This window comes from Solanum pennellii, chromosome 8, assembly GCF_001406875.1.
Source record: "Solanum pennellii chromosome 8, SPENNV200".
Taxonomy (NCBI): domain Eukaryota; kingdom Viridiplantae; phylum Streptophyta; class Magnoliopsida; order Solanales; family Solanaceae; genus Solanum; species Solanum pennellii.
The window spans coordinates 29230199-29253375 of record NC_028644.1 but is presented as its reverse complement, the minus strand read 5'-3'; the positions used below and the strand labels follow the sequence as shown (position 1 = coordinate 29253375).

Sequence of the window (23177 nt, the reverse complement as noted above, 5' to 3'; positions counted from 1 at the left end):
AGTCTCTTTGGAGTAAGTTAGAATGGACTTGTCTCTCATATTGTCCTGCCTTCTTGTTAAAGTTGCTTGAAAGGTGCATTATAGAATTTTTAAGAAAGTGACAAAGTGAAGTTTTGAGTCACTGTAAAGAAGTCCAAATTTTTGAGAAAATTGCATTTTTCATGAACAATGGTTTCAATGTGTTTAGAAATGATATTTATAAGCATGTTTAAGGTTCAAGAAGGTAGTTCCTCAATAAATGAAGAAATGAAAGTGAGATTGAATTTGTGAAGTTTTGCAAAGTTACCTGTGCTACAGTGATGCTCACTATGAAAATCTTCTTTTTTTGAAAAAAAAAATCTGTCTTAAATTGTAGTAACAATTTATGTAAAATTGTTGTATATGAGCATGTTTAATGTAGGAGAAAGTAGTTCCTCTATAAAAGAAGGATAAGGGTGAGTTTTGAAATTGTGAAGTTGATGCAAAAGTTGCTTATGTTGCAAAGTGTGTGAAAGTGTAAAGTTGTGACCCTTGTTAGTTGATGCCTTTACTATGATGTTTTAATCATGATAGTAATGTGTTATGTGATACTAAGTGAGTCCTTGATGATCTTAAAGTTTTTAGTGTCATTCGAGGACGAATCACATTCTAAGTGGGGGAGAATGTAACACCCTAAAATGAACTAAGGTGAACTAGAGCTTCGTGATTGTTTCTTGAGTTAATTTTGTGATAAAATGATTTATATTAGTTTCCATAGGCAGTTTGTGAATTTTGGTTAAGTTTGGAGGTCAAACGTCCAAGAACGTCCATGACTTTCGGAAGATATGACTTAGATAGTGCTTGTGTGTTCTCATGTGTTTGAATGAGTTTTACATGTTCATTTTGTTTGAAATTAGTGTGGGATGTTCCTAATACCTAGACGACTATGTTTAGTGGTTTAAAGTCCGGGTACGACCCCACCTAGGACCAACAAGGGGCCTAGAGAAGAGCCCAAGACAAGAACCCAAGACTGACTTGGCAGTGTCCACTAACGAGGGCAAACGACGGTTAAAGAGGGTCGATTTATTTTTACTGAAACCACCCTAGGCAGTCTTGCAAACTTCTGCAACACTCAGCCTATCTAACTCACACAGATTTGACTAAGCATAGAACTACTTAAGCAGCAAAGTTAAATAGCGAACAGAATGTACAGGAACTCGTCCCAACCTTTAGTAATCTTATAATTAATACAAAGGGAAGGCTTCACGAATTTATCTAAGGTTTGAATCACTCTCTATAGCCTTAAACGAAATTTCCACCTTTATAAAATTTCTGCACATGGCAGTTAGATGCGGTAGTTACAAATTACACCTGTCCAACACTTGTCATCATAGGATTCAAACTAAAGTTTCCAACAGCTATATTTCTAACAGATAGAATCTAATTCAAATTACATCCTTATCCACACGAAATATTAATATTCTAACACTTAGAATATTTCAGGCTACATTCCAACACTTAGAATATTTCAGCCAGCTTCCAACACTAGAATATTTTAGCTGCCCTCCAACACTTAGTTTTATTTTAGCAATCCACGTGAAATGCCTTTGTTTTTGCCATTGTCAAGTCTTCACAGCCTTGCCTTGTCAAGCCAACACGCTGCCTTGCCGATGACTCCAGCTCGCACGTAAGCCTTGCACGATCAGGTTGCTTTGCCAACACCGAAGCACCTTGAACCTGTGTGCACTGTTTTGCCCCCATTCATGTCAAGACCAATGCCCAAGTCCTTGACATGTCTGCACGTAGTTAGATCAAATAGTTTACGGGTCTAACAGACCACCCATAGCACTTGAACTCGATGTCCTCATCGAGACTGTTTTAAGATAGTCATCGATTTGAGCATCAAACTTCCATAAGTCTTTCGCCTTCTCCCAAACTACATCAGCTTCACACTTGCCTTTCCAATGAACCAAGAGTTCTGTCTTAGTATTCTTCTTACTTGTGCCCAAAACTCGGTGATCAAGGATCTTCTAAATTTCAGCATCATACTGTGTAGGTACTGATGGAGGAGTCCTCTTTGACCTATTTCTGTCCGAATCATTTGCATTTTCAAAGTAACGTTTCAAGAAACTCTCATTGAAAGTGGGATGAATTTTCAACCTTTCTGGCAGCTTCAATCTATAAGCAACTTCGTCCACTCGTTTTACCACTTCTTCTGGACCATCATATTTAGGAATCAATCCCCCGATGTCTAGTCTTACTTACAATCTGTTTCTAGATTTATGAAGTAAGTTTCAGTAACACTTTGTCACCCACATTGAACTAAACTGAGCGACGATGTTGATCAGCATACTTCTCTATGCGCCGCTGAGCCTTGTGCAAGCTATCCTGTGCTTCAGATAACATTTCAAGTATGTCCCTTGCAACCCTGTATGCTGATGGACACTTTCCCTAATTTTTAGTTTTGGCAACATCTAGTGGCGTCATAGGCTGTTTACCTAAAACAATTTCTAAAGGGTTCATTTCTGTTGCAGACGACTTGTGCAGATTATTGCAAAACTACACAATGTATAACAATGCCACCCAATTCCGTTGACTTGCTATCACATAGTGCCTCAAGTATTCTTCCAACAAGTGATTAATTCATTCCGTCTGCCCATCTGTTTGTGGATGATTCGCAATAGAAAATTTCAAGTCAGTTCCTATCATATTGAACAAAGCTGTCCAAAACCCTGTAGTGACCTTGTATCTCTATCACTAACAATGTCAGCCGGAACATCAAAATACTTAACCACATATTTGTAGAACAAATCAGCGGCAATAAAAACAGAATATTTCAAAAACCTATCAACTACCACCATGATAGATGCTTTGCCATCTACCTTAGGGAATCCAGAAATGAAATCCGTGCTTACCGATAGCCACGACCTTTTAGGAACAGGCAAAGGTTACAGCAAACCTGCTTCCTTCTTACGTTCAGTCTTGTCAACTTGACAAACATGATAAGTCTTGACGTATGCCTCTATATCGTCTTCCATTTTTGGCCAAAAATAAACACGAGACAGTAAAGCTAACATCCTGTTCAACACCTGGATGTCCAGCCCAAGCAGAATCATGTGCCTCTTTCATTAAGTCTTTGCGTAATCCATCCTGATTTGGTACAACGATCCCCCCCCTTCAAAATAGAGCCGATCTTCCTCGATCCAGTACCTTCTCATTGTGCCATCTTGCACTTGACCCATCCATTTAACATACAATGAATCATTTGCGGCACACATCCTGATTCTATCAAAAAATCAATTTTAAGTTTTGAAATTGAATATATTTCAACAAATACTTCTTTTTTCTACTCAGCGCATCAGCAACCTGGTTGTGTTTTCCTTGCTTATGTTCCCACATGAAATCATATTCTGCCAGAAATTCTTGCCATCCTACTTGTTTAGGACTCAACTTTTTTTGTGTCTTGAAAAATGTATTTGCTACATTATCAGTTCTTACTACAAATTGAGTACCTAGGAGATAAACTCTCCAAACCTGCAGATAGTGTACCACAACGACCATTTCTTTTTCATGTGTTTAGTATCTCTGTTCAGCATCGTTCAATTTCCTACTTTGAAAGGCCACAGGATGACCTTCCTGCACTAATACGCAAGCAATTGCTTTGTCCGACGCATCAGTGTGCATTTCAAATGGTAACTCAAAATCAGGCAATTTGAGTATTGGTTCAGATACAATAGCTTCCTTCAAATTCTAAAATGCTTTACCACATCGTTCAGACCAAACCCATTTCATATCTTTCTTCAACAAGTCTGTCAAAGCCGCTGCCCTTTTTGAGTACCCAGCAATGAATTTTCTATAGTTAGCTAACCCAAGAAACGACCTCAAATACTTCACCTGACGAGGTGCCTGCCAATCAACAATGGCTTGCACTTTCTTAGGATCCATTTGAACTTGGTTTTTACAAACAAGATGCCCCAAAAATTTTATCTCCTGTTGAGCAAACTCACACTTTTCCACCTTAACATAAAGTGTGTATTTTCTCAATTGAGACAGAACCAAACTTAAGTGATTAACATGTTCTTCATATGTTCGACTATAAATGACAATATCATCCAGATAGACAACAACAAAGTCATCAAGATAGTCAAACAATACATTATTCATTAAGTTGCAAAATGTTGCCGGAGCATTAGTTAGCCCAAATGGCATTACAAGGAATTCATATGAACCATATCTAGTTACACATGTTGTTTTTGGTTCATCACCTTATGCTATCCTAACCTGCCAGTAGTCTGCCATAAGATCAAGTTTTGTGAACCGACATGCTTTACTCAACCTGTCCATCAAATCCTGCACCAATGGAACCGGATACTTATTCATTACAGTTGCCTTGTTCAGTGCCCTGTAGTCTACACACATGCTCATCGTCCCATCCTGTTTCTTTTGAAATAAAATAGGAGCACCATATGGAGTCTTAGATGGTTGAATCAATGCAGCATCCAACAACTCGTTCAATTATTTACGTAATTCAGCCAATTTTTTAGGAGCCATACGATAAGGAGCCTGCGCAGGAGCAACCGTACCAGGCAACAACTCAATTTTATGATCAATATCCCTCCTTGGTGGTAATTTATTTGGTAACTCAAGCGGCATAACATCAACATACTTTTTTAGCAATTCAGCAACACAATCAGGAACATCAGGTCTCACTTCGACCAAGGCACCAAGTATAGTGTCATCACCCCTCTTCATAGCAGACAACAACATTCCCTTGTCTTTCTTTTTTGCAACTTTATTAACATTCCCAAATGGATGAACTCCTTTAAGAAATCCAGCATTGCTTTCATTCATGACCAGAAGTGAGGAAACGGAACAAACTGGAATTTTCTTAGAAAATCAATCCCAAGTATGATCTCAAATTCACCAAGCGGCATCACCATCAAATTATGTTTTCCCACCCAACTTCCAGTCGACATAGACACACCATAAGCCATGCCCACAATGTCCTGTGCCTTAGCATTGACTGTTTTGACGTAGGAAGGGCTTTTAGACAACTTCAGCCCCAATTTTGTAGCAATTTTCACATCTACAAATGTATGAGTGGCTCCTGTATCAACCATTGCCATCACACGTTGTTCTTTAACTGTCATTTCTATATGAATTAGGGGATCATGAGGATTTGAAGTACCAGACGTTTCTCCAACATTATTAACCAACGTAATATGGTTGAAGGACAATCCTAATTGATTTGTCATTGCAGCCACAATTTCTTCATCTTCCTCCCTTTGATTCATATATCTAGCAAGCAAAGCATTTACTTTTTCCCGGTTTGGACAAGACTTGTCCAAATGAGGACCACCACAAGTCCAACAACCCTTAGAATTACCAGTTTTGTTCTTTGGTCTATCTTTACCGTCCTTCATTAGTGCCTTTCCTTTGTCATTTGTATTGTCCTTACGACTATCCTTTTTCCATTTCCTCTTTCTTGTCACTCTTTTTCTTAATTTTTGAATTAGAAGAATATCCTTCAAAGGACGAGTCATCCGGAAATCAACCAACGAATCTGCAACAGCAATTGCCCCAAGCAGATCTTTAACATTCTGCCTCCGAAGTTTGTTTTGAGCCCAGCCTTGCATACCCGAAATGAAGTTATGTAACTTATCCTCATCAGACATGTTTGAATATATAACATCCTCAGCACTTACATCATCTGCATTTTGAGTCATCCACCAAATTTTAGCATCACCTGTCAAGTACATTGTGGTAATGTTTAACTTGTCAGCATCAGGAACCCTTGCAGCAGTAAAATACTGTTCCATGTCCCAAATGAAATTCTCCAGTTCTTTAGCACTTCTTGCACCATTAAAGGCTTTAGGTTTTGGAATTTTAACCTTAGATAATTCAACACGATTTGAACTCAACGTTGCCACAGCCCGACACAATAGAACGATCTCTGCACGAAGGTTTTCATTTTCCTTCTACAGTTCCTCAAGTTGTTGAGTAGTTGTGTCACAAAATTTCAAGTATTTCAGTGATGTGTTTATCAACATTCTGTCGATATGCACTAATCTCACCCTGACTTTCTCAGCGTTCAGTCTCAAATCAATGATTTGTGTCAACAGATCTACAAACGAAGGGTCTCCCAGATTATCATTTTTAATCCCAATGAATGCTTCGATTTTTTGTTCCAGTTCCCAGTTCTGCTTTTTTCACCATAGTTTAACCGTGATTTGATACCAATTGAAAGAGGTCAATTTTTTTTACCGAACACAACCCTAGGCAGTCTTGCCAACGTCTGCAACACTCAGCCTATCTCACTCACACAGATTTGACTAAGTATAGAAATACTTAAGCAGCAAAGTTAAACAGCTAACAGAATGTACAGGAATTTGTCCCAACCTTTATTAATCTTATAATTAATACAAAGGGAAGGCTTCACGAATTTATCTAAGGTTTGAATCACTCTCTATAGCCTTAAACGAAATTTCCACCTTTATAAAATTTCTGCACATGGCAGTTACATGTAGCAGTTACAAATGACACCTGTCCGAAACTTATCACCATAGGATTCAAACTAAAGTTTCCAACAGCTATATTCTAACATATAGAATCTAATTCAAATTACATCCTTATCCACACGAAATATTTATATTCTAACGCCTAGAATATTTCAGGCTACATTCCAACACTTAGAATATTTTAGCCAGCTTCCAACACTTAGAATATTTTAGCTGCCCTCCAACACTTAGTTTTATTTCATACATCCACGTGAAATGCCTTTGTTTTTTCCATCGTCAAGTCTTCACAGCCTTGCTGATGACTCCAGCCCGCACGTAAGCCTTGCACATTCAGGTTTTTTTGCCAACACCCAAGCACCTTGAACCTGTGTTGCACTGTTTTGCCCCTATTCATGTCAATACCAATGCCCAAGTCCTTGACATGTCTACACGTAGTTAGATCAAATAGTTTACGTGTCTAACAGACGGCCAGTGGTCCAACCAACGGCTCGTCGACTTGCCCCGTTGTTTGGACCTGCAAGGTAGGATATCCAGGACCCAAATGAATCTAAGTATCAACCCACAAAACCCCACCAACGGACCGTTGATGGACAAATGGTCCGTTGGTTGGATCCGTCTGTGAGACTTCCCCAAAAACTGTCTTTTTCCTGTAATGACTTGGGGTGTTTGGTAAATTCACCCCAAGTCTTTTATGATCCTTGAGTGATATTTCTAGGGTATTTTAGGTATATTAAAGTGTTTCAAACCCTAAGACCTAATTTTAGACTTGATGAATTTGATTATAGTTAGTATGTATTGTAAGTGTGGCTTTTGAAGGCCTAATGTGTGAAATGAAATGATAATGAAGTTATTCTAGTTAATGTGTTTTATGAAGCTTGTTACGAAAAGTATGCTAAGGATTATGCCTAAATGACTTCTATGATTATGTGAAGCATGTTAAAGTGTGTAATGTGATGAAGGAAGGTCTAAGCATGTATTGAATGAAATGTAAATGAAATAATTCTTACGTGCAAGGTGTGTTCACATGTATACATACACTCACACTTGAATTAATGAATGAAGCTAAGTTAAGTCAAAAGGAGAATTTTGGGGTGAGCATTTTCCGTGAGTTGAAAGAAGTGTTTAGTAGCAACCTCACTATTCCCAAGAGATTTCTAATGTAGGTTTTAGGATGGATACCCTTCGTTAGTTTATATGTGGTGTCCAAAAGTTATCCTTGACCTTTAGTAGTGAATGTTGAGAATTTGTGGGAGTTATGCCTCGCACCGAGAGGATATGAAGAACAGGTGGTTACACTTCGTGAGTTGAGATGTTGTATTCTAATATACCTCTTGAGATGAGTACTCCTCATTAGTAGAGAATGAATTACTTAGTAGCAATCTCCTTATCCCTTAACTATTCGTCAGCATAGGTGTAGCTATTGGGAAAGCCATATAAAAGCTAAGAGAATGACCTTACTCTAGGCAAGTAGGATCCCTCATCCGATAGGGGTTAATATCGGGATTCCATGTCTAGATCTCATGGTCTATGTCGGTCAAGCTAATCCCCACAAAAGTAATGAAAGTGCTAAGTCTTCTAAAAGAGTGTACTACTTAGGGTAGGTAGTGGAATGAGACACTATTTATCCATTGCACTAGGTAGGCATTCCAAACGGGCGTCTTGGTGAGCCTTATATGAATTGAATGAAGTAAGTCTCCTAAAAGAACGTACTACTTAGGGTAGATGGTGGAATGTGATGCTATCTATCCATTGCACTAAGTAGACTTTCCGAAAGGGAAGTCTTGGTGCTAAGCCTTCTAAAAGAGTGTACTACTTAGGGTAGGTGGTGGAATGGGACGCCATCTACTCATTTCACTAAGTAGGCATTCCGAAAGGGAAGTCTTGCCGTGTTGCTTTAGTGTTCTTCTAATGTCTTGTCATTGAGTGGAGGCTTGTTCTCCCGAGGCGAGTAAGCCAAAAAGGGGTAGTCTTGAGGATCACTTTGGTGTGTATTGAAGGAGGTGTATGTGCATTTCCTTCATGTCTTACCTTGGTTAGTCTTAGGATAACCTTATATAGGGAAACTCCTACGGAAATGAGTTCATTTGCTCTTTGCTTGGCCTTGGAAGTTCACTATTTTGGAATAGGGATAGTTCATTGTAAATGTTAAAAAGTGTTCACTGTAATGTTGAAAAGCTTACTGTAAGTTGGTCCTTTGTGGTAAAAATTATGGAAATTCTTCTCATAGTGTTAAATGATGATTCTTATGTTGTTTTACTTCTATATTAATGAATGTTTTACTTAATTGGCATGAAAATGTGTTTTTACTAAAATGTCCCTTTTTGCATGTTTTTGCATATGCCATACTTAGTAAATTATTTTTACTAACCCCATACTTTTCTGTACTTTATAAGTATAGGTTTGGAAGCAAGAAGAAGTCTAGAAGGCGAAGCTTGGGAAATATACTCTCTCAAGATTTGGTATGTCCTCATTTATTCGTGGACATAGTCTATGTTTCTTAGTTTTGTTATTAGGACTTATTATGTCTTTTTTTTCAATGTAAAGGGTCGTGTCCCTAAGATATTATGTCGTGTCTTTAAGATTGGCTTTTGACGATAGACTTCCTTAGTATTTTATGAAAAATGTTTCCTTTATTAAATTGTTCTTGAAAAGTTTTAATTCCGCACTACTTTTCATGTTTTATGTAATGAACGATAGTTAAAGGGATTATACAAAACCGCAAAGGTTCAAGTACGCCTTGTCCCGATCCAAGGGTTCTCCCTAACTTCTAGGGGGTACTTGTGGGTCGTGACATAACTAGTTCACTCGATGCTAAGCTAAAGTCCCATTTTGAAATGTCTTTAAGACTTTATTAGTCATCATATCTTAGTATACTAACCCCTTGTATATTCATAACATTAGCTCATTAGGAATTGCATGAAAACTTCGTTTCAATACAATCCTCATATGTGAGATACACACATGATCATCATCATGTCACAGTAAAGACATGAGTGATTCAAATCAACCTTATATCATTACACCTTAATAATAATATCACAATCCATATAATCAAGACAGTTAAATTACATTCATCATACCATCACCTATCTAAAATCAATACTTTAATTGAACATCCTTATCAAGTACAAGCCATCACAATTGACGTAAGAGTTCAAGATCATAGGTCTTACCAATTTACCTTCACAAGCCTTCTTCCATGGTATTACCATTAACCAACCACATTCATCCATAAATAGACTTAATAACATCACATAATAGTAACTAACACAAGAACTAAGTCAATTGCATCATCACTATTCAATTCAATATTAATTCATAACCTAGGGTTAGGGAAATAGGGTCAATTCATGATCTATTCTACAGGTCTAACATGAAGAACAACCCTAATTCACCAATAATCAATAACATTATATCCATAACAATCCAAATAACTCAAAGAACAATACAATTTTAAACATCAATTTTTGATTAGGAATGAAACCATGTTTTTACCAACTTTTGGAAATTAATTTGAAGAACCCTATGGGGAAATGAATCCCAAAGGTGAAGAGTTTCCATACCTTTTTAATCCTTGGATTTTAATGAAGATAAAGTGATTTTCTTGCAGCCCTAAACCATTTTGACCTTGGTCTTCTATGGAGTCTTTTTGGGGAGAGATAAAGTAGAGAGAAGGGAGAGAATTTGTGTTTTTGGAAATTGAAGTGTGTTAGGTTATTTAAATGAGAGTTATGCCTTTTATACTCACTTAAATAACTAAAATAATCATCCCTTAACCCCTAATTAAACCCCTATCTAACTAACTAACTAATTAAATGACTTAAATGAAATTGGACAGTGAAATCACAGGCCTGACCTACGAGACCTCGACCTACGATCTGTAGATCAGTCGACAAACCCTGCACCCACCGTCCTGCACATACGTCGATTGTGTCAGATACCATATTTTGGAAACTTTTTTAAGAGGCATCACCTACGGAGGCCATCGACAGCTCGTCGCCTAGACAATGGCTCGTCGACTGGTTTCATTTGTAGCTACTGTCATTTGATAGCTTTTGGCCATTTTGGAAGGGTCCTCCTCAAGGACCCCTAGGATGGTCCTTGGGGAGTCTTACCTTGACGTTTCGACCCTAAACATATCCTAGTACATGTTTAGCACTTCCCTACTAAATTTCATTAAATTCCGACTCATAAAACCCCATGAAACATGCCAAGGCACACTAACCTCTATTTCACAATTCACCGGACTTCATAGACGTTTGACGTTTTGACTCTAAATCTTCCTAAATGATTTATATTAATTAATTTAGGTCTTAAAATAGTAGAACAAGGTCTAGTTCATCATGTTAGGATCTAGATTAAATCTTAGACTTTCGAAGTGTTACACCAATATGTCATCAAAGAAGATGATGACAAACAGATTTAAATAAGGTTTGAAAATTCTCTTCATAAGATCCACGAATGTTGCAGGAGCATTTTTCAAACACAAGGAAATAACCAAAATTCATAATTACCATAGCTTGTTCTAAAAGATGTCGTGGGAAAATCACATTCCCTTACTTTCAACTGATGATAGCCTGATCTAATGTCAACCTTGGGAAAATAAGAAGCACCTTGAAGTTGATTGAATAGATCATCTATCCTTGGAATACTTATTCTTAATGGTCACCTTATTCAATTGGCGGCAGTCTATACACATCCTAAGAGACCCATTTTCTTCCTTACAAACTAGACCAGAGTGCCCGTAGGTGAGACACTTGGTCGACTAAAGTCCTTGTCAAACAAATCTTTCAATTGTTCTTTTAGCTCTTTCAACTCTACTGATGTCATTCTGTATGGCGGAATACAGATAGAAAAAGTATATGGGATGATGTCTATGCCAAAGTCTATCTCTTTTTCGGGAGGGCCAGGAGCAGGACCGATACTTTGCTTAGCCAACACATCTTCACATTGCCTTCCCTCCAAATATGTCTCAATTCACACCTCCAATCCCTTCTCATTAGCTCTCTGATTCTCAGGATAATATTGAAATGTGGATCCTTAGTGCGAGCTCAACTTAAGCTATACATTGCCCGAGAAGAGCGGTTTGGGTGCACCCAAACCGCTCTTCAACCACTCCGAGTAGATCATCAGAAAATACTTCTGGAAACTCACTGACTATAGGTACTGTCTGAAGAGAAAATACCTCAACACTTGAGTCATTAACTTGGACTAAGTGATAGATACAACCCTTTGGAACTAACTTCCTCGCCTTAAAGTACAAAATGAAATGACCCTTAGGTACTGCCAAACCACTAATCCACTCTATGACTTACTCAATAGGAATTTGAAACTTGAAAACTCGATTTCTGTAGTTTATTGATGCATAACATGAATGGAGCCAGCCCATACCTAGAATGACATCAAAATCTACCATGTCTAACTCTACTAGATCAGCCATGGTGCTCTTGTGATTGATGGAAACAGAACAATCACAATAGACTCTTTCCGCTAGAATAGACTCCCCAACAAGTGTAGAAACAGAATAGGGTTCACAAAGTATTCCAGAAAGAATCTCAAACTGATTTGCAACATAAGGAGTTACAAAGGATAAACTTGCTCCTGGGTCTAACAAAGCATAAACATCGAAAGTAAAAACTTTGACCATACCCGTAACAACATCTGGAGTTTTCTTGCTCTTGGCGGCTAATGATTGCATAGAAACGGGTTGCCCCTCCGCCAGTACCAGAAGTGGCTCCTCTAGGTGTTGCCCTGTATGGTGGAATAACTGATTAAGATTGAGCTCTACTGCCTGGATTTCCACCACCTTGCTTATTCTTAGGGCATTACCTCATAAAGTGACCCTCTTGCCCACACCTGAAACAACCTGTCTAGGCATCACGACATTTACCCGGGTGGGTGCTACCACATTTACAACATGCAGATTTCCCACTACCTCCTTGTGCCACACTACCTTGGTAATGGGCTGGTCTAGCCTTGAAAATCTGTGAATTTCGACCATTATACTCACCTATGATTCTGGGCGCAGGGCACTAGCAGATGGTGGTGCATGCCCTTTGTTTTCTGAAATTGGGGTCGACTTGAACCATATTTTTGCTGCCCACACTCATTCCCAATCTTCGCTTTCTTGTTTCTGTATTCCTTTGTGTCCCTCAGCTTCTCCTCTTCAACTTGTTGCACATAAATCATAAGCCTGGATATGTCCATGTCACCAAATAACATTGCAGCCCTATCTTCCTTGATTGAGGCACGAACCAAACCGGAAACAAACAAGCTCATTTTGCTCCTCATATCCTTCACCATAACTAGAGCATAGTAGACAGTTGGGTGAACTTAACCCATACTCATTAACACTCATGGAGTCATGTTTCTAAGTTAGGAACTCTCGTACCTTTGCTTCATTCAGTTCTCGAGGAAAGAACCTCCTTAAGAAGGCTTCTTCAAAACAAGCTCAACTTGGATGTGATGCATCCTCAACTCTTCCCAACTTCCATTGGTGAAACCAGGTTCTATCCACACTCTTCAGTTGATATGTATCTAATTCAACCCTCTCAGTATTAACCACATGCATCACCTCAAACACTTTTTTTAATTCTTTCACAAAGTTCTTCAGATCCTCAGTAGTGCTTGGTCCGCTGAATCTAAGAGGATCAATTCTCATAAACTCATGAACCCTCGAGGTGTCAGCCTCTTCTTGTCGAGCTCCTCTCTGTTTCCCGACTTGGTTGGTTACTACTTGACTTAGAATTTGGATAGCTTCCCGAAACTCAGTATTGGTAACCTTTCATTGGGGTTGCACATCAGGTGCATTGGGTAACTCTTTCTCCTCAACATTTCTCCTAGTTGGTTGACCCCTGACTGCTCTTTGTGAAGGCATGATGATCTAAAACACGCGCAAACACAAATTAGAGATAGACTTTTTAGAGATAAACTCTAACGCATGAAAATAATGTGAAAAAGTGAGATGTTCCTAGATGTTGTAGCCTCCTAATCATAGATGTGGCACACTTCACACCGATGACTAAGACTCTAAAGACATGACTTCATATAATCCCTGAACTTTTGAACTCTATGCTCTGATACAAAGTTTGTCACGCTTGAAGCCTACACCCTGAACGTGTCCGACACTCGAAGACCATTGCTGGCCCCCAAGGGAACCCTTGTCCTGACTTATTTAACTCAGCCGAAGACTTACTCATCCCTTAGATAAAGAATTTGAAAGCATTCTCATCAAATAACTATGTGCTTATCCAAAATGGAGAGGTCATAGCTTATGCTTCGAGGCAATTAAAAAAATACGAGAAAAATGATATTAACATTCGACAACGAAGATGGGTGGAATTATTGAAAAACTATGAATGTGCAATTTTATACCATCCATGCAAAGCCAATGTAGTCGCTGATGCGTTGAGTAATGTCAATGGTGGAGTTTGTACCACCTTACCTTAACAAGGAGACCACTAGCAAGAGAGATTCATGAACTGAAAAAAGGTAGAGTATCATGAAGTTTAGCGCATGGATGTTCGTTATTGGCATGTCAGTGAAGTCATCATTAATGGAGGATATAAAGGCAAAGCAGTAGCTAGACATGCGGTTGTGAAAAGTTAGATATGAAGGTGTTTTCAACAAGAATAAAGATTTTATCATGGATAGTCATGGTGTGCTGCGACTTGGCATCGCGTTTGTGTACTAGATGTCAACCGTTTGAGACGAACTTCTCTTAAAAGAACATGACTCCAAGTACTCAGTCCATCCCCCATCCACAAAAAATGTACCAAGATCATCATTAGTTGTACTTGTAGGAGGGTATCAATAAAGATGTTGTGAATCATGTCACTCGATGTTTGACTTGCCAGCAAGTTAAAGCTAAACACCAAAGACCTGCAAGGTTGATGCAACAACTTATGATACTAGAATGGAAATGTGAGAGAATTACCATGGATTTTATCACTGGATTTCCACGAACTCTTAAGGTTTATGATTCAATATGGGTGATCGTGGAAGGATTAATAAAGTCAACACACTTTCTACTAGTCAAAATTACCTATAATGATGCACGATACGTACAAATTTATATTGATGAAATTGTTCGGCTTCACGGAGTTCCAATTTATGTTATATCAGATAGAGGATCCCAGTTCACCTCATAATTCTGGAAAGCATTCCAAGGGACATTGGGAATGCAAGTGGAATTGAGTATGATATTCCACCCAAAAATTGGCGTCCAGTCAGAGAGAACCATACAGACTCTTGAAGATATGTTGAGATCTTGTGTTCTGGATTTTGGTGGTAGTTGGGAAAAATATCTTCCATTGACAAAGTTTGCTTACACTAATAGCTTCGAAGCGAGCATACAGATGTCACCTTATAGGCATTATATGGAACACTATGTCGATCTCCCACTGGGTGGTTTAGAGGCTGGTGAGGCTAAGATATTAGGTCCAGATCTTGTGAAGTGAGCAATTGACAAAATAGAGTAAGAGAGACGAAGCAGAGAAAACGGAAAAAAATAGCAAAAGAGAATAGAACTCAACACTAAGTAAAGGACTACATCTTTAAGGCCTAAAACAAGTAGTATAGTAGAAGATCCCACAATTGTTCTCCTCGACTTTGCAACTGAGTTGTCACTATACTTTTCACCTCTAAACTCACCCTTTTGCTAAACATATATATAGAAGTAACAATTGTGATTTAGAATCTAATGTGAGACCTTTTCTTAAGCTTTGAAGTTGGAAAAATAAAAAGCTGAATTTTTTTTGTATTAAAGCTTGTGGTATATTATTGCTGGAAACTACAAGTTCTGCATCATAATTTGCTATTACAAATTGTTTGAATCATGTTCTTACGGTAGAGAAGTTGAGCAAAAACAGTAATTGTAATATCACTTAAGGACACAAGCAGCTTACTTGTTGTTGAAGTGTTCATAAACTATAGATATTGTATCTCAAAATATTTACAGTTAAATAGTATCTAAAAATCATGTTATGATTTTAGATTATGTAAATTATGTGTCGTAATTACTGGAAGGAGGATGGAGTTATTTTGAAGCGAGTATTGTGAGTGATAATTTCTTCCATAGTTGATTGTGCAGTATCCATTTTTCAGGATCCACTAGGCTGGCGGTAGTCCGCACGGCCATTTAGATCTAGCTTTGCACATGGCCAAGTTATAATTGAAACGTATTATAGTTTATAAATTTTTTATCCTAAATTTCGGCTGTATGGTAAACTTTTACTCAAGAATGAGGCCTGTCACAATAATATACATGGTAATGTATAGCAGTTCTAACATGGGTTTCAAGCTGCCCCTTTCTTCAACAATTAGCAGGGACTTACAATACCACATGCTCGCTACCATTAACAGTGTATTATCAGACTATACCACCATCTCGAAACCAAGTCAAAACTTGTGATAAAAGATTTAAGAACTATAATAAGAATTCATTATAACTTGATTAGATCCAGATATTAAACAAAAACATCATACATAAATTATGCAGCTAGCATAGATATGAAAATTATCTTAGCCGGCCATGGAGGCGGCAATAATAAAAGAAAATAAAGTGAAAGTTACTAAAAGAAAATACCTTCGAAATATTTAATCTAAAACGCTTCTTTATTAATACACACAAGAATGTTTTTACAAAAGAGAGAGAGAGAGAGCAAACTAGAGAGAAAAATTCTAATTTAACTTCAGAAGTCCTTGCTTCTCCTATGAGAATAAGGCTTCTTATATAGAAAAAGAAAAAGTAAAATGGGTCCCTTGTGTGGGTCCTACAATAATGTTTTAAACAGTTTTAAACAGTAATATACTGTTCTTGATAAGGACGAATAAATTTTTATCCTTTTTTCTTGATAAGGAAGAATCAAATCTTATCCTTTCCCTTCAAGTTCTTCATTATTGTGCCTTCTTGATCTTTAATTGATGCGAGGAAATTTTCCACTTTCTGCATTTGACTTTCTGTCAATTCAATATCTTGTTCTACCGACTGTGCATCAGCAGTATTGCCACTATGTCCACTTTTCATCGAAGTGTCTGATTTATCGAAGTCTGAAATATTTTGTAATAATTTTTTCTTGACTTCTTCCAGATAATCATTGATCATTTCTTCTTTATTTCCATCTTGAATGGAAATTCTTCGAGCAATATGCTTAATGGAACTCCCCGTAGATATTCCTTTTTGAGGAGAGTCATGGTATACCTGAATGGTCTTGCTGATTTGATCAATTAATTCTTTGCCATATATTTGTCCACTTGCAGGATCTTGTCTATTTAATTTTTCCCAAATATTATGAAAATACTTTCTGTATAAACATGGAATATTTTCATTTGGGGTATAACCACTTCCGGTACCCATTTATGAATCCAGGGTATAGAAAACTCAATGAAAAAGTACATTTGATCAATTTTTTCTACAATCGAAATATGATCTTGTAAATATAAATTAGTTAAAAAGGGAGAAACCTTCACCCACTGCTTATATAAAGTTAGAAAATTATAGGGTAAAATCTTTACAGTTGGCCCATGAAGAGTCCACCAGTTTATTAACCAATTTGGTATGTTCTGAGTAAAAACTTTTGCACATATTTTTAAAAACCAAGTGTGCTTGAGCTTTTCATTATTATAGTAAAAGATTTTATGAAAAGCTTGGATATAATCCCAGTAAGTAAAATTCATATTTATTTTATTAACAGACACAGATCTTTCCTGCATCGTGGATATTCCCCATTCTTCTGCAGATATAATCTTCTTAATAGTGATTTTAGAGAAGTTATAAACATTCTTGTCATATTCTGAAGTGAAATGCTGAAATTCAGCACTTCCTGTATGACTTAGAGTAGACTCATAATATGTCCGAGTCTTATATGCTTCGCCAGGGAAATATAATCCCTTTGTTAAATACCTTTGGAGTATCTTCCAAGGTTCATTACTTCTCTGAATATCAGAGTTTTTCAAAAGAAATATAATCTCTTTTGTGGATGCTTCTTCTGAGACTCTGACTAAATCAGCTTCTCTGGCTAAAGAGGCATAGGTATCACCTTGCTCTTTTTTCTGCAAATATGCCTGAATTTGTTCATATAATGAACTGTCTTTAGGAATATCTTTTTAATTTATAGAGGATGAAGCTGATGAAGAGGCTTCGCCAATTTTTGAATTAATCAAAGTTTTACTTCCTAACTGTATAACAGGAAAAGAAGAGTCATATGACGACCTTGTAGATTGTGAATAGGACGATCTTCCCCTTCCTCATTGATTTTTTCCCCCACGACCACGAACATGTGACAACGGCGGAGGGTCAGTACCTCCCATACTGCAAATTTTTAACAGATGAATAACTCTACTCATAAAAATATCCTGATATATCTAATTCCCAATCATTATCAGCAAGGGAAAGTTCAGAAAATGGTGAATCATATATAAAAAAGTCTAGAACTAAATCGTTGATAATTATATCGATGATCTTTTCTTTTAAATCTGCATTAAAAGGTAAAACCCTTAAAATTGTAATAAGAGCTTCATTACCTAGAAAATATTGGTAAGTAGACATAATAAGAATTTTTACGAAAATAAGAATTCTCTTGATAAATATCGGGAAGTGAATTATCAGTTCCCTTTTTATATTGAATTTCAAAGTCGAACGGAGCTAATTGTGCCTGCCACCTAGCAAACATTAACTTTGAAATATCATGTTTAAAATCTTTATCAAACATATATTTGACTGATTGAGCATCAGTTCTAATAATAAATTTTTGATTATATAAATCATCCTGAAATTTTAAAACACATTTAACAATGCATAACATTTCATGAGCAACAGTCGCATATTTGCGCTGAGATTCAGACCATTTGCCTGAATGAAATCTAATAAGATATTCAACTTTATCATGGGGATTGACTTGCTTTAAGATTCCACCATAACCAATATTAGAAGCATAAGTCTCAACAATCTTAATCCAATTTGGATTTGCTAAAGTAAGACAAGGCAAATATTTAACTCTTTGCTTGATAGATTTAACTAATTTGGTAAGATCTTTAGTCCAAGGTAATATTTTACCTTTCTTTAACCAATCAGTTAAAGGAGCAAGATCTTTATATAAATTTTTATAAAATGGGGAAATATAATTTAAGCTGCCCAAAAATCTTTGCAACATGTTTTTATCAAGAAATTTTGATGCAAATCGATGGATCTCTGAATAAGAGTAATTTTTCCTTGACAAATTTGATGGCACAAAAATCTCACATCAGTTTGAAAAAGACTCATTTTTGTTTTAGATATAACTAAACCATTTTGTATAACAATGTTCTTGAAAATATCAAGATGACTAAACCATTTTGTATAACAATGTTCTTGAAAATATCAAGATGCTTAATATGAGATTCTAATGTTTTAGAATAAACAAGAATGTCATCAATATAAACAATTATGAAATCCATATAAGGAATAAAAATATTATTCATAATTTTTTGAAATTCAGAAGAAGCATTTTTCAAACCAAAAGGCATAACATTCCACTCGTATTGTCCAAATGGAACATTAAAAGCAGTTCGATAAGTATGTTCCTTAAAAATCTGAATTCGCCAATAACCTGATTTTAAATCAAATTTGGAAAATATATTAGCATCATATAATCTAGAAAGAAGATCTTTCTTATTTGGAATGGGGTACCTAATCCATTTTAAAACTTTGTTGAAAGGTTTATAATTTATTACCAACCTGGGAACACCTCTTTCTTGTTCTGCAGCGTTATTAACATAAAAAGCAGTACAAGACCATGGAGATTTAGAGGGTTTTATAAGTCCCTTTTGTAATAAACTATCAATTTCCTTTTAACAGAAATCAACTAACTCTGCATTCATTTGACAGGGGCGAGATTTTGTTGGAATATCTAATTCAGAAAAAGAATCTTTATAAGCAAAGTCACAATATGCTTTTTCCTGTCCCAAAAAGCATTTGGATGATCTGCACAAATATCAGCAGCCATTTTTCCAGAAATTAATTTAATTTTTTCCTGTACTTTAGTTGATTGTAAAGATTCTGAAATATTCAGACTATAAATTTCCATTGGTAAAGAATCGATATGTTTTTGTTTCAAATGAATTAAAGAGCTAATATCTCTAGTAATAGGTCCAGTTATGAATTTTAAATTAATGGTATTACCATTATAATTTGCTGTAAATCCTTTTGCATTTAAATTAGAAAGGGGATAAATAACATTAATAAAAGGGGTACCAAGTATAATTGGTGGATATAATTGATTTTTAACCAGAAAAAGTGAGGAATACAAACCTTACTCTGGCAAATACAAGTATTAGACAGATTATATTTTATGTCTAAAGCATTATTAGAAGCAAATTTAACAATATGAGTTGTTTTTTCAAAAAATCGTGAAGGAATTAATCCTTCTTGAATACAGCTAACATCAGCACCACTATCAATCATAGCAATGCTTGAAACTTTAAAATCATTATTAATCAGAATGGTGCAATTAATATACCAACGATGAGCAATAACAATTTGCATCATTCCAAGAAATTTAGGACTAAGAGATGAATCAATCTCTTCATCTATAACAGCCTTACCTTTATCAAAAACAGAAATATCTTTTTCATTTTCCAATTGAGAAATTCGATGATTATTAATCAACTGATTTCGTTTTAAAGATTTAATCTCCTTTTTAAGGTTTTCAACCTCTGATTTTAAATCATCAAGAGACGTATCCCTGATTTTTACAATATCTTGCCCTTTCTTTTCAAGTCGTGAAAATACTTCTTGTAAAGAATAAGGACTAGAATTGTAAGAATTGTAATTGAAATCTTCAACTTCATTCTTCTTTGTTTTTTCAAATTTCTTTGAAGAAGATGCTTTTGAAGAAGCCATTTCTAAAATCTTATTTCTAAGATTTTCATCAGAAACATCTTTTAAAAGTTCAATAACATTTTCAGAAGAAATCATTTTAAAAGTTAATTCTTCAAAACTTTGTTGTAATTTATCTAAATAAGGATCTTCCATCTGAGATTGCAATTTATAGAAATCATCTTGTCCACAAGTACAATTATCATCTGGACAACTAACACATTTTTTATTACCATTATCAACATGACTATCAGTACTATAACCTGAAGAATAACCAGAAGAATTTGAATCGGAATTTGATTCATATAATAACTCATAGAGTTTATCTTGAGTCGATTCATCCAACTCCAAAGCTTTAAACTTATCGGCCTTATAATTAGCTGCAAGGTGACCAAAACGTCCACACTTATAGCATTTAATATTTTTCAAATCTCTTTTAGAGAAATTTCTGGCAAACCTTGTTGCTTTCCTATGAGCTTTCTTTTCTTCTTTCTTTTCCTTGTATCGTTTTGAACGATGACGTCTTTTATGTTTTCGCAGGTGTCTTTCCTCAGTTTGACCTGTCTTTGGTTTAGAACTAGACGGTCCTTCTATTCCAAATTGCGTACAAAAATCTCCCAATTGAGATTTTTCAGACATTTGAGTTCTTTTTATCTGTTGAGCCAACTTAAGCTCATTACAAAGATTTAATCCTTCTTGAGTACAAATCCCTATTAACTTTCCATAAGTTAATCTATCATAAGGGATTTCTGGTTGATCTCCTCTCAAAACTTTCTTAACTCTTTCAGAAAATAATGAAGGAAGACCATCAATAAATCGATTTTTCCAATAACTTGATTTACTTTCAGGTAGATCCATAACTCTACTCATGAAAGTATCCTTATACCATCGAAAATATCCCAAATTGTTACATTTAAGTCCATTTAATAAAGTTCGAATTGTCTCATTTTGATTGGAAAATTTTCCATTAAAATGTTCTAATTATTGTAAGAACAAGAGTATAAACTGCATTTTCAACTTTATGAGTTGTAATCTTTTCTACTGGTTTTCCATCTTCACCAGTACCTAGTTCTCTTTTAAATTCTTCTTTGTATGCATTTGTTATTGCATACTTTTCTTCAGATGATAAGAAATTATCCCACCATCCTCTGAGTTGACCTGTAAATCCTGCTATAATCATTTTACATATAGCATGAGCAGTATTCCGATTTGTATGACGACAAATTGATGAGTACATCAACATCCGACGTACCATAATGGAAACCTGTCTTTCAGTCAAAGCATCTAAATTCCATTCATACACCTCATTACCACTGTAAGATGTGTTAGTTTGATTCCAATCTCTTTCTTCGACTAACACATCTTGTGGAGTAGGACGAGGATAATAATAAGCCATCATTGAAGGGAGAGTTGCATAACCCCCTTTGCCTATAATCATTTGCTTGTTATTATAACCGGCTTTGAATCTTCGAGCATTTACTTCCGAAACATCCTGATTCGGATCTTGAATACCAAGGAGTTGAATTTCAATCTTAGCAATATTTGATTCAGGAAAATCATTTGTAATAGGTTTTGAACTTAAACCAGACAATTTTTTATCAATAAGATTTTCTAAATCATTAAAAGATTTAACTTTAAAATCAGCAGTATCAATAGGATGCTGAATATGAGTAGGAACACTTAAAGAAATTTTTGAAGTAGAAGCTTTATCTTCTTTTGGACCCTTTTGAAATTCCTCTACTCTCAATAGCATTCGACCTAGGCCCCAAATCTCTATTATCTTAATCCTTCATAGCTCAGGCTAGGGTAAGAAGAGCCACTCTAATCTCCTCATTGGTCATGTCCGGGGGAATCAGCAAAACCTCATTCTCTTGATTACCTTAGGGAGCTTTTCCATATTGGGGACCTAAGGGAGGAATCTCATCATTAGAAATCTCCTCTTCCACTTTCCTTGCTGGTATTCCTCTCGTATTCATATTCTATAACCACAAGAGAAGGATTAGGAAAAGGACACTTATAGAACCACACTCTAAGGCACAACTTCAAGAATATTAAAAGAAGTGTAACCTCTAACGTCCTATAGCCTCTCGCCTATAGATGTGTCGCGAGTCACACCAATTAACAAGACTCTACTACACGTGGCTTGTGAGACTTTGAATCTAAAGACAATTCCCAAAACCTTATGCTTTGATACTAATTTTTTCATCACCCGAGATCACCCCCAAGTCTTAACACGGCGTACTCGACCTGGAAGACATCTAATACAAACTTTTAGCATTCACAACATTCGATCTAAAAAATAGTAAGGTATTAAAAAATTATCAATCTAACCAAACTATTTAAAATCTCATTAAAATATCTTTCAAAAGAGATAACGGAAGACTAAGTCTCACATGGCCATTCTTAGACAAACATAAGAAGATAAGGTCATGACCCTTTATACAACCGAAAATACTAAAGTAATTACAAAGGTCTTAGTAGAAAACTAGAAACATAGAATGTTTTTCCTCGTCATATGAGGACATGCCAAAAGGTATTGACGGAAACTCTAATCCCAAGCTTCACTATAGAAAGCACTTCACTTGTCAACACTTACACTTATAGTAAAACATAGAAGAAGAACAGAGTTAGCACAATTAATCACTAAGTATGATGACCATGTGAAAACATGCAATAAAGAGGACATTTGTTTCAAATGTATGCCTTAATGCCATTTTCAATACAGCTTTATAAAACACAAGTATAATAGGCCATAATATAAGTCACCATCAACATGCAAGACCATACACACATTATAGACATGCTCTAGTAGTATCAATCTGTAACATATAGACATATTAGTCAAG

At 36.0% G+C, this 23177-nt stretch overlaps 1 pseudogene; it reads right to left on the bottom strand.

Annotated features, from left to right (window-relative positions):
- Window positions 1-11532: 11532 nt before the first annotated feature.
- Window positions 11533-13353, bottom strand: LOC107027565 (annotated as a pseudogene).
- Between the last annotated feature and the right edge of the window lie 9824 nt (window positions 13354-23177).